The 12,216-nt window shown below is 39.2% G+C and overlaps 1 protein-coding gene across 1 annotated transcript in view; it reads left to right on the top strand.

Annotated features, from left to right (window-relative positions):
- Positions 1-12,216, top strand: part of CA9 (carbonic anhydrase 9) — a 733,318-nt gene that overhangs the window by 365,464 nt on the left and 355,638 nt on the right. The window lies entirely within an intron of this gene.

Here is a 12,216-nt window from a genome sequence, read left to right as displayed (position 1 = left end):
ATATGTTTTGTAAGTTCCTATCAGTTTTATAAACAAATATGGGCTTATTTCCCAGCTTATCACTGATTCCATCATCACTAGTTATTATGTTCCAATTTTTGTCAATAATCTGTTTGACCTTACTGGCCTGCCTACCATACTTTACTATGCATGCTTTTTGAAAGCTTTTAGCATGAGTTAATGTTCCGTGGGCACCATTATTGACAGTATTTGGGACTTTGGGTGGTCCTACACCCAACACTGGTGTATACTTTTTCCCCCATTCCTTGATAACATAACTAGTAACATCCTCTACCAGGTCCTCTGGGTAGCCTCTGTCCTTAAATAATCTTCTTACAAACTGCATTTCATTCAGGAACTCTTGCCTGACCGTAGTCATCCTCGCAACCCTGATAGACTGCCCTTTAATGATGCTCTTTTTCTGGGAGTATGGATGATTACTATTGTATTCAAGATAGCTGTTACAAAAAGTCTCCTTCCTGAATATCTTAGACTGGAATTGTTGGCCATCAGAATATATAAATGCATCTAAATAGTTAATACCTGAATCTTCAATTTTATATGTAAATCTAAGGTATGTTGTGCTATTATTGATGTATTCTATAAACTGGATAAACTCCTCTTTTTCACCCCGCCATAGAATGAAAATGTCATCCAAATAGCGTACATATAGTATCATATATCTATGCCAAGGTGAGTTAAGCACAAATTCTTTTTCCCAATCCAATAACACAAGATTGGCGTATATGGGGGCACATGCTGCCCCCATAGCCACACCATTGTTTTGCTTATAATACTCACCGTCGAAATAGATAAAATTATTATCCAGTACTATATTTATGAAATCATTTATCAAAAGTTTTTTATCGTCACTTAACATACTATAGCCATGTACACTTTCCATAAATCTGTTAATACCCTCATCCTTAGGTATACAGGAAAACAAATCCTTTATGTCAATACTAGCAAAAAATACATCCTGGTACCATAAGTCCTGTGTAAACTTCCCTAAAAAATCCCATGAGTCTTTAATAATATGCTCATGGTTACTGTATATACCCTTAAGCCACTGATCTATAACTTTCCCATAAGGAAAGTTTTTACTGTATGTACCTGAAATTATAGGTCTCAGTGGAGGATCCACAATATCCTTATGTACCTTCGGTATGCCACGAATAGTGGCTAAGGTGGGAAATTGTACCTTAAGGAAATCATATAATACCTCATCAATCCTATGGTCCAGAAGATATTCCTCCAAATATAAGTCAATACGCCTATGAGCTATATTGATTTGATTCAATGATGACCTGTCATACTGGTCTACATTGTTCAAGATGTCAAATATTTTTCCATTATACTTAGTTGTTTCCATTAACACTATGCCACCCCCTTTGTCTGGTACTAATATTTTAATATTGGCTACCTGCATTTCATCAATTACTTGATTAAGTCGCTTGTCCCAATCTGTATAGGTAGTCACTTCACTGTGCTTATTTTTTAACTGATAAATTTGTTTACTTATGACTTTCTCAAAGGTAGCTATGGTGTTATGCATAGGTGGAATAAACTTACTTTTTCTTTTTAATACTGTGGGATTATTATATATGCTAGTATTGTCATGAAAAAATAGACTTAAATTTAGTTTTCTAGTATACAATTTTAACTCAACTAATGCATCTACATAATCAAATTTACCTTTAGGTATGTATTTCATACCTCTAGAAAATATCTTAAAGTGTTCTTTGTTAACACTAAGAGGTGTATAATTATAAATTTTAAAATCATTCCATATATTTACAACCCCTTCTCTGGCTATATCCTGTTTATCTTCACTGCTTACTACAAGGGAGCATCCTATTTCTTCCAAAATTGCTTCCCCCTGTTTCCTCTCCTGTTGTCTCTGTAATTTCTCTCGTACATAAACTCTTCCTCTAAAAATCTTTTCCTTGCCCCCTGTCATCATATGGGTCTCTCCTTTCAGTGTACCTGTCAGCTGATTCAAGCTGTTCCCTATTTACTTTGGTATTCCATCTATAAGCTTTGAGATTGGCATATTGCTTCATATCACGAGTGAATTTCTTGGTTTTCCTATCAAAAATCCTTTTGGAGTTATTTTCAGCATAAATATATTGTTTATTATATAATTGTTCCCACTGTGGGAAAATTAAATCTTTAGTAATTTCAGCATTCAATCTCTCCACTTCATGTAATAAATTACTAATTTTGCTATCATTGCTAGTAATTATAAATTCCATAAACTGCATTCCGAAATTATCAAACATTTTGTTACAAGCTTCAATGTTCACATCATTCATTTCCACACCTATGGGTTGTTTAAAAAACCGCATACCCATAGGTACAATTCCACTTGATATACATTTCCTTAAATATAAGTTATCAATTTGTAACCCTTTGATTTGTGTCAACTTTTTACCAAAATCATATATAGCAAGTTTTAAACTAGTAAAAGTCTGCCCCTGCATGCCTTCTTTTACTTTGCCATTCTTGTTTACATCAAAATCAAACGTTAGTTTTAAAAAATTGTCTATATTGTAATTCAAATGGGCCATGTCCACTTTTTTAGATAGCTTACTTGGCTGTTGTGTATCACCAGTGTCCTTTGGTCTATCAAGGCCCTCCATTCTGCTAGCAGCAGTTGAATACGTTCGGTTTGGCGGTATTCTTTTCGGTCTTGCACCGGAAAATAGAAAAAAATCTTCAGAAATATTAGCGTCTTGGTCGGATCCTGAGAAGTGGCTGCCATCCCGTTGAACACATCTCCTACCCAGTTCTCGTTCGGTAATACTCGAGTGTGCTGCCTCTACCTCTCGTTGACCATTAAGTATTTCATCCGTGCTATCATCCTCGATTACGGAGCGTGGTGATGTCATCATTGCGCTACCCGTAACAGGAATGCCCCCTGGATGCTGCATACTCGTCGGCTTCATCAATTCACACAATCTGGTGATCTCCCCCTTCATAATGGCTAATTCCGAATAAATCTTGTCCACCTCTTCCCTTCCGACCAACATAGCTTCACCGGACACGTCTCCTGTGGAATCCATGACCTCCAACAACCAACAGAATGACTGGAACTCACGACAACACCATAAACTAAGCACAAACACTGTTCCAGTAGAATGTCACGATCCACACTTTATTTATTATTCTTGAACACAATTAAAACTCAAAAGTTTAGCGCTTTCATCTACGTACTGTAGACTTCTTCAGAACAATCAGTTAATCCAACAGTAGTTCTTAAATACTCTAAAAAACCGCCAAAATTGTAAAATTAAATCAATTGCCTGGAAGCATCTTAAAGAGACAAGTACCCCATTTTAAATGGTCTTTGCATGAAACATAGGAATAGATAGCCCCAGTCATTGTTCTCAACAATATAAACTGAGTTGCTATCATACTCTAAAAAATCTTATTAAAACAATATTTCAATTAATATATATTAATCATTAAAACACACAATATACACTAAATACATATATTACCATTACCAATATTAATAAATAGTACACAATTACTAAAATTTGCTATTATAATATCAAGTGAAATTGATGAACTATTAACTAATTTCATACAAAATATTCAGAATATGCAGTTTTTTAAATATATACAACTTATTTTAAAAAACACTTATATACATGAATGATAATTTATATACAGGACTATTCGTGAGTATTCGTGGACTGTATCTGGAAAAGAAGTACTAAACATCGGGTCTCTTCCCTGGATCAGAAAAAGATGAAAATTCAGGATCTGCCTGCTCCTTCAGATCCAACAACTTCAAAAATGACTACTATGGTTCCAGCACAAGCCAAGTCACATCAGACAAAATCTTTGGATCAGACACAGCCTTCGGAGACTCTATACACTCCTCAAATGAGATATTCTCCATCAGTTGACCCAGTGCCACACAAGCATCCATCTCCTTTTTTGCAGAGACAAGCTCTACTCGTTCTTCCAGATGTCTCACAGAAGACGATGTGGAGATAGTGGTGAAGAAGATCCTCTCAACACAAGGGCATATTGGTTTTCCTTTGGCACCTAATCCTTTGGGTTAGACTGCCCAACCTTTCACCACACCACCCTTGCAAGTTCCTCCTCTGACACCATCTGTTGTCTTAGACGTTCAGGATCCCAGTCATTTGAATCTGTCAGTCTTAGATCAGAAGACTTCTGTATCTTCAGATCCAACATTGCCTCTGAGACTTCCAATCCTTTTGGATACAGAGAGTTCTAGGAGTCGAGGTCTGCCTGTCAGGTCTGAGGTGCAACACTTGACTCCAAAGTTTTCTGAGCTGACTCTGTTCCTTGGCGCCTTGACACTGGACAGTTCGACTCCAACGTCTTCCTCAGGGTGGTCCCAATGGATTGAAGAGAGGGGATCATTTGGAAACCTGTTTTTTCAGACCAGAGCCTCTCTCTGGCTCCTTTGAGCTCTGCCTTCGAGGCTGCAAAGGGAGTGTTCACTGCCTCTGCAGTCCTGACAGAACCTTCCCCCTTGAATCCTACCTATTGCACCATGATGTTCCATCAACTAAAGCCTCAACAACTCTCTTGATGGGGACATCCTGTACTGAAACCTCAGGCTCCCTCTCAGGAAATTTTGATTTCCTCTTCCAAGACTTCCCCAGAACATCCCACTGAGGAAGTACCCAGGAAAAGGATGATCAAGAAGAAGCACCTAGACTCCCCATAGGAGTCCGTCACCAAAGACATGGATTTCAATGACGTTGAAGGGTCCCCACTGTCACCTCCTAAAGATTTTTCCCTTTGGAGACATTCTAGAAATCCTGAAACAGAGAGATGGCTGGGCATCCTCCAACCCTATGCCAGAGGAATCCGTTCTCCTAGAGGCTTTTGTTACAGGACCCTCTACTTCCTGGCTGACTGCCCACCGATTAGCTTGTGGACATGATCTCTAGGTGGGCATAGAAGGAATCTGACTCTATAGAACCAACACCTCAGATACTGGACAGGATAATGGCACCACCTGTGGACAGACAGTTTTGGGGGAAAGGGGTTCCAGTTGATGCCATGGTTGTTGTGGTGGCCACAGAGAAGGAACTAGCCTATGAGAGTTCCACTGTTCATCCCTCAACAGGTAGTTGCAGATGATGGACAGACTATGAAAGCTTGTCTTTGCTTCAGCGACTTTTGCCTTGCAGTCACTGAACTATCTGGCACATTTTGTTAGACTTCAGAGAGATTTGACCAATGAATTATCAAATACTCTCTCAAGAACCATCTCTACAGAGGTTAAAGATTCAGCAACTTCTCAGTTTTCAACCCTACAGGCTATATCTAATAGTTTCATGAGGTTATTTTCTAATATAGCGGAAGGAACCTCAAGAGCTTTGGCTTCAGGCATTTCCAAGAGGAGGCATACCTGGATGCACTTGTGGGATTTTGTGGAGCCATTTAAGTCCAATTTCATCAATATTTCCTTTGATGGAACCAACCTTTTTGGCCCTAAAGTGAAATAAATGCTGTCCAGGTGTGAAAAATATGAAAAGACCTTGTCTGCCATGGGCATAGGTTTTTGCCCCCCCCCCCCCCCCACACACACACACACACACACACACACAAGATCCTTCTCCATGAATCAACAGAGTGGCTGGAAATTTGGTTCAAAAAGTCCCAATGCCCATTTCATGACACATGTGGAGCAAGTGTCCCCAGAGACAGAGGGGGAACTCCAATGGATGTCATCACTGTAGTGGCAGAGGTGGCCCGCAAAACCAGGGTTCATGAGAATCTTTTTTGATAAACCCTACCAGCGCTCCTGAACAGAGACCCGCTTGTCCACCTCTGGAGACAGTCAGGTGAAGGTTGCCCCTGAACCAGACAGCCTGGTTAGAATTAATGAATGATACTTGGGTGCAGAGGATTATATCCAGAAGTTATATAATACCATTTTCCCTACCACCTCCAATTCTCAGAAAAATCCCCGATGTTCCATGCAATCAGACGGATTAGGCAGCAATTCAGATTTGAAAACTGCTAGAAAAAAGAGTCATCCAAGAGGACCCAGCAGACCAGATATGATCCAGAATTTACTCAAGGTTCTTTTTAGTGCCAAAAAAGACAGGGGACTGGAGACCAATTTTAGATCTCACAAATCTAAACAAATCAGTTCAAAGAACCAAATTCTGGATGGTCATGGTTCAGTCACTTCTCCTTTTTCTGGGCAAGGACCACGGGATGTGCTCAATAGATCTTCAGGATGCCTACTATCACATAAAGATGAACAAGTGATCCAGAAAGTACCTATGCTTCTGGCTAGGAGTCAGTCACTACCAATTAAGTGTACTACCCTTTGGACTCACCAGGGTGTTTACCAAATGCATGGCAGGGCAGTAGTGGCAGCATACCTCAGACTGCAGGGATTCTGGGTGTTTCTCTACCTGGACGACTGGTTCATTATCTCTCTTACCAAGCATCAACTCATACATTCAAGAGATCAGATACTCTACACCTGTGCTCTCCTATGAGTAACCATAAACTACAACAAATCTCAACTTCAACCAAGTCAGACATTGGAATTTACTGGAGTACTGCTCAATGCAAACACAGCCATTGCTTCCATTCCACCTCACCGAGTTCTGTCTATAAGGTCACAGGTCAAGAGGTTTGTAGACAATGCATCAATCTCAGCCTGCACAATTCTTTGATCTTTAGGCCTCATGATGGCAACAATAAACTTAGTTCCATTGGCCAGGTTATACCTGCAGATCCTACAGTGAATGTTGGCCATTCAATGGTCAATATTACATCAGTCAGTGGCATAGCAAATAAAAATTACCAACACTTTGAGAAGACATCTGTTTTGGTGGATCCAGTCTGATCAACTGCTCCATGGCTGTCCATTCATTCTCCAACAGCCCAAGGCCATAGTGACCACAGATGCTTCCCAGATTGAGTGGGGGGCATTATCTGGGGAAGACAGTCCAGGGTACTTGGTCCTCCAAAGAGGCCAATTTGCATATAAATGTCATAGGGATGAGAGCAGTGCTCTTGGCGTTGTGAGCATTTCAAGATGTTCTCCCTCTGGGATGATAGCGATTCAAATAGACAACATGTCAGTCATCTGGTACATCAACAAATGGGGGGGGGGGGCAACCAAATCTTACCCAGTGTGTTGAGAAGTGCTCAGGGTCTGGCAGTGGGCAATCTCTTCAGACCACTTTCTTTTAGCGACACACATTCTGGGGAGATCCATTGTGATTGCAGACAAACTGAGCAGGTGCATACATCTTTCACATAAGTGGTCCCTCAACAAGAAAGTGGCAAACAAGATTTTCCATCAATGGGGCCAACCATGCTGTGGTCTTTTTGTCTCTCCCCTAAGCAACAAGTGCAGCAATTACTTTGCCCTGATTCCCCCATGGGGGCAATCACTGAGGGATGCTCTACTTCACAATCCCCCCCCCGGTCTTCTTTATGCCTTCCCACCTACACCTTTGATTCCAAAATTCCTGCAGAAAGCTGCCAGGTCAAAGAACATAGGGATCCTCTTTGCCCCCTATTGGCCTCAACAAATTTAGTTTCCCTTCCTATGGCCTCACCTGGTTCAACCACCATGGAACCTAGATCCAACTACAGACCTCCTGTCTCATTCGACGGGAATGTCACACCCGGGTATACCAAACCTCAAGCTGACTGCTTGGCTTCTCCAGTTCCCTTAGTAACCAGACAATCTATGCTCTCATCACCTATCTGATGTATAATTTTGTCTTCCCATAAACCCTCGACAAGGAAAATATATTCAGGTAAATGGAAAAGATTTGCCATTTGGGCTCAGCAACATAAACTTGGCCCATTTTCAGCTTCTATTAATCGCATCTTAGATTTCCTTGCTCACCTTTTTCAAGACGGTGCTAGTACCTGAACCATTAGGGTACAGCGATCAGCAATTTCTAATTAGCATACAGGATTGAATGGTGAACCCATAGCTTTTTACAAATTGAGCAAGGCCTTCTTAAAAGGGACACTCATTCTAAAGCCTCATTTTAAAGACCCAACGCCTTCATTGGACGTAAATTTGATGCTTCAGTCTTTCACACAACCTCCCTTTGAACTAGCAGCTACATGTGACCTTAAACACCTTTGAAGGAAGACTGTTTTCTTGGTTGCCATCACTTCTGCAAGAAGAATTTTCGAGATCCAAGCACTATCTTCTAATCCTCCTTACTTGGTTCTTCACAAAGACAGAGTGACCTTACTTGCCATCCTATCCTTTCATCCAAATGTGGTGTCAGAATCCAACATAAATAGTACTATCAATTTGTCAGTGTTTTTTTTTTCCTAAATTTACCAACAAATGGAGGCTATATCTTACATTTACTGGATGTTCATAGACAATTGTGATTCTATTTGCATAGAACAGAAAAATCAGGAAAGCAGATCAACTATTTGTTTCCTTTTCTGGACCAAAAATGGGAAAATTGATTTCTAAAGTTACTCTATCAAAGTGGTTAACAAACTGTATCTCCTTTGTCTATAATAAATTGGGCATTCCTCTCACACATCCTTCGAAAGCACACTCTACTAGATCTGTGGCTACTTTGGTTTTTCAGTCTAGAATGTCTATGGATGACATACACACAGCAGCAACTTGGGCTACTCCTCAGACCTTTATCACTCATTACAAATTGGATCTCATCTCCAGAGATAGGGCATTATTTGGTTCTGTGGTTTTCAGGAATATCCTTCCTTGAGCCCGCCCTGGATATAAGTAGCTAGGTATGCTGTCCCAATCACTGAGGATAGAATGAAGATTGACAGCATCATATAAAGAAGTTATGTACTCATCATAATGTCTAATCTGTGTTGTTGATCTTCATTCATCCTCAACTCCCCTCCCACCCACCCATCTATCCATTTAAGACATCTGGATGAGCAAGTATTTACTTGGTCTCTCAACAGGTATGTTTATATAGTAGATATATATATATATATATATATATATATATATATATATATATATATATATATATATATATATATATATGACTCTGGGTATGGCTTTCCTTAATTATTTTCATCCTTTCTCTGCTAATACTTATTTATTTATTTATTTACAACTGTTTACTGGGAAATTCAGACTGGACGCAGGTCCTTTTTCAGCAGATGCCCGGGGAGAAAAGCTCAATATCATGTACATGATAAATAGAGATACAGCGTTGCAGCAATAGTAAACAACATTACATCATATACAGCAGAAAACAAGATCTGAGGTAATTGGCAGGGTGGATTGTGAGTAAGGAAAAAGCTTGGAGAGATCTGTTGGCTGCGAGCTATAGCATTGGCCGAGTCAGATCCTTTGGATCGGATCCAAACCCATTGGTTGAGGATGAATGAAGATCAATAACACAGATGTAATGTTATGGTGAGTACATAACTTCTTTTTAAGCACTCCCTGTGAAAGTTGTTAAGGTTGGCTGTTGTTGTTTCTGCCTGCTGTCCAGACAGATGAGGTGTCCCTAACTTCCTGTTATAAGCATTAAAAAGTAGCTTGATTAACAGGAAGTGTATTTGTCTACATTTTCTAAAGGATATGAAGTCTGAAACTTAAATGTTTTTCATTATTTATTTACTGTAGTCCTTAATGGTTTCTCCAACAACCACAGATGTTAAGAGGAAAAGACCAAAGTATGAAGCAATAATCTGGACTTTCTGTGAAAATATGGACAGTTGAAAGGCTTGAAAGGTTAGTGTAAATATAAGGGGCTGCATTACATTAATTCTCTGACAGCATTCGCTAAGTGTTTTACAAATTTGAAAGCTGGCAGAACAGCATTTTTTTACTGTAACTTGTAGTACATGGAACAGATAAAGCTCCATGCACTATAAAGAATTATGATCAAGGCTCCAATCCTATCCTACAATTATGTGTTTTCAACATGAATGACAAGATTCACTTCTCGAGCTTCAATCTTGAGGTGAATTTCTTGATATCCATATCTTGAACACATAATAAAATGATTAGGATTGGTGAACCAGTCATAATCCTCTATATCGTCAATATAGTCTTCACTTCTCATCCCTAAAAACTTGATCTGGAACACAAATGTTTATTACATTTACAGTTTATCCAGTGTTCTGCACAAACGTTTTAGGACAGATCAGAAAGAAAAAAAAAACGTTAAAGACTGGCAGCTGATTTTTTTTTTTGTCATGTAGTGACAAGACACATTCACTTAGCTCAAGTGAACTACTGTTCAAACTTTTTCTGTCTTAAATATGATTACATTATGATAGCAAATAACCTATCTCTGCTGGCTGGTGCCCCAGATGTGCATTCTTATTCACCTTTTTAACATTCATTGTGTGGGGATTTACTTGGCCATCACAAACAAGTACCTGCCATCCATCACTTGTCCCTATCTGGGCTTATTCCTTTTTGCAACTTTCATAAATGACGTGATCTAATACTGGTCAATTACTGTAAAAATACAGATTTTTTCCACTAGTTATTTCTTTATTTATATTTATTTACTGGGGTAGTGCACTGATCCCAGTTGACCATTTGCAGGCACATCGATGACTGCAATTCTTGAATAATACTGGATTGTTTATTACAAATATGTACTTATTTTGCTTTTTCCTATACTTGACACTTATTTTAACTAATTTATACTCTACACAACTGTACAAGCTAGACAGCTCTCCAATATAATATAAAGGTTCAATGTAAGACATTAAGTTGTGATGCATAATGTAAATGACTAGAGTTCAGCCAACATTTTATTTTCAGTTGAAATTTGTACATAAGCTTCCGTATTCACATTATTATGGCCAATACTCTTGAGTGGTAATGTTAAAAGGTAACTCAGACTTCCAATCCATATACTTAAATGGGCAAAAAACATGTACGGAGAAGCAAGCTATCATGTGTTCTCAGGTAAACGTTAGAATAAAATTCCTTATGACCTAAGATTAATATTTACAAAAAAACAGGTTTTAAAATTTCTCTAAAAATATTTACAGACATAATAGAACTGCCACAGTTATGTGACCTAGTAGCCAAGAAATACAAACAAAATGTACTTTTTTTTCTACACAGCCACTACTCCCATCAAGTCTCCCTGTGGTCACCTCCTAAATATTTTCACATTTTCCATGGTCCCCACACATGTATAAGGGCACTCTTGGTGTGATCAGCTGCAGGAGATTTCCCCTGAAGGGGACATCTTTAGGCCTAGTAGGCCTGCATGCCATCCTGATCAACAGAATAGGTTAGGGCCTGGTAATGGTCTGTCATTTGGTGAGGTATGCACTGAGCATTCTGCGAATCAAGTATGTTCTGTGTCTGTGGTGTTACATTCCTCAGTACCACATTACTACTGTGATGGCTGCCATTTCAAGTAATGAAATTCTCATTTTTACAGGGAACTGTGACTTTAGGGTACTTTCCTAGCATGGTCCTGAATCCTCTATCCTATGACAGAGAGAGAAAGGCAGGTAGGTATTCTTATCATTCCTTTGCATCACTCTACCCCCCGTCATCGAGTCCTATATGGTCTATGTTTACTAATCAAATGAAAATATCATTGAACATCTGATCAGCGAACACAATCCAACGAATGTTCATTCATTGAACATTCACTTTAGCTAACTATTTGTCCAACATTTCCCATTCTCACACACTCAGAACTATTTCAAACATACACCCCAACTATATATACCAACTCCGAGATCACACTACAGTGGGGAAAAGGGCTAATTTCCTAATGTTGAGCAACTACTTCCATGCCCTTTTCCCCATTGTAGTGCAATCACGGAGTTGGTAATATATAGTTATGGGAGTGGGGGTGTGAAGCCCCCCACCTGAGTTGGTTTGAAATAGTGCATTGTGTGAGACGAAGAAATGTTGGCCAGCTAGTTATTTTCCCCATCTCATACATTTGCTAAAGTGAACGTTTGATGAGTGAACATTCACTGGGTTGTGTTTGCTGATCGGATGTTCAATGATTTTTTCATTTCAAGTCAATAAACATAGATCCCTTCTCCACCACCCAGGATGCTAGCCAGTTCTGGGTTGTCAGAATTGCAATTAGGGTTCATCCCACTATGATATGGAAATTGCTTAGAAACAGAAATGTGCTTACCTAATATACATACTTTTGGGTTTCCCTCCCTGTGAGCAACCCTTATGTTATTTCTGTCTCTTCCCTTTGTTTGTGATATACTGCCAAA

The sequence above is a fragment of the Protopterus annectens genome, chromosome 1.part1, assembly GCF_019279795.1.
Source record: "Protopterus annectens isolate FY-2018-M chromosome 1.part1, PAN1.0, whole genome shotgun sequence".
Classification (NCBI taxonomy): Eukaryota; Metazoa; Chordata; order Ceratodontiformes; family Protopteridae; genus Protopterus; species Protopterus annectens.
The sequence above is the reverse complement of the archived record's forward strand: the minus strand, read 5'-3'. Positions and strand labels throughout refer to the sequence as shown.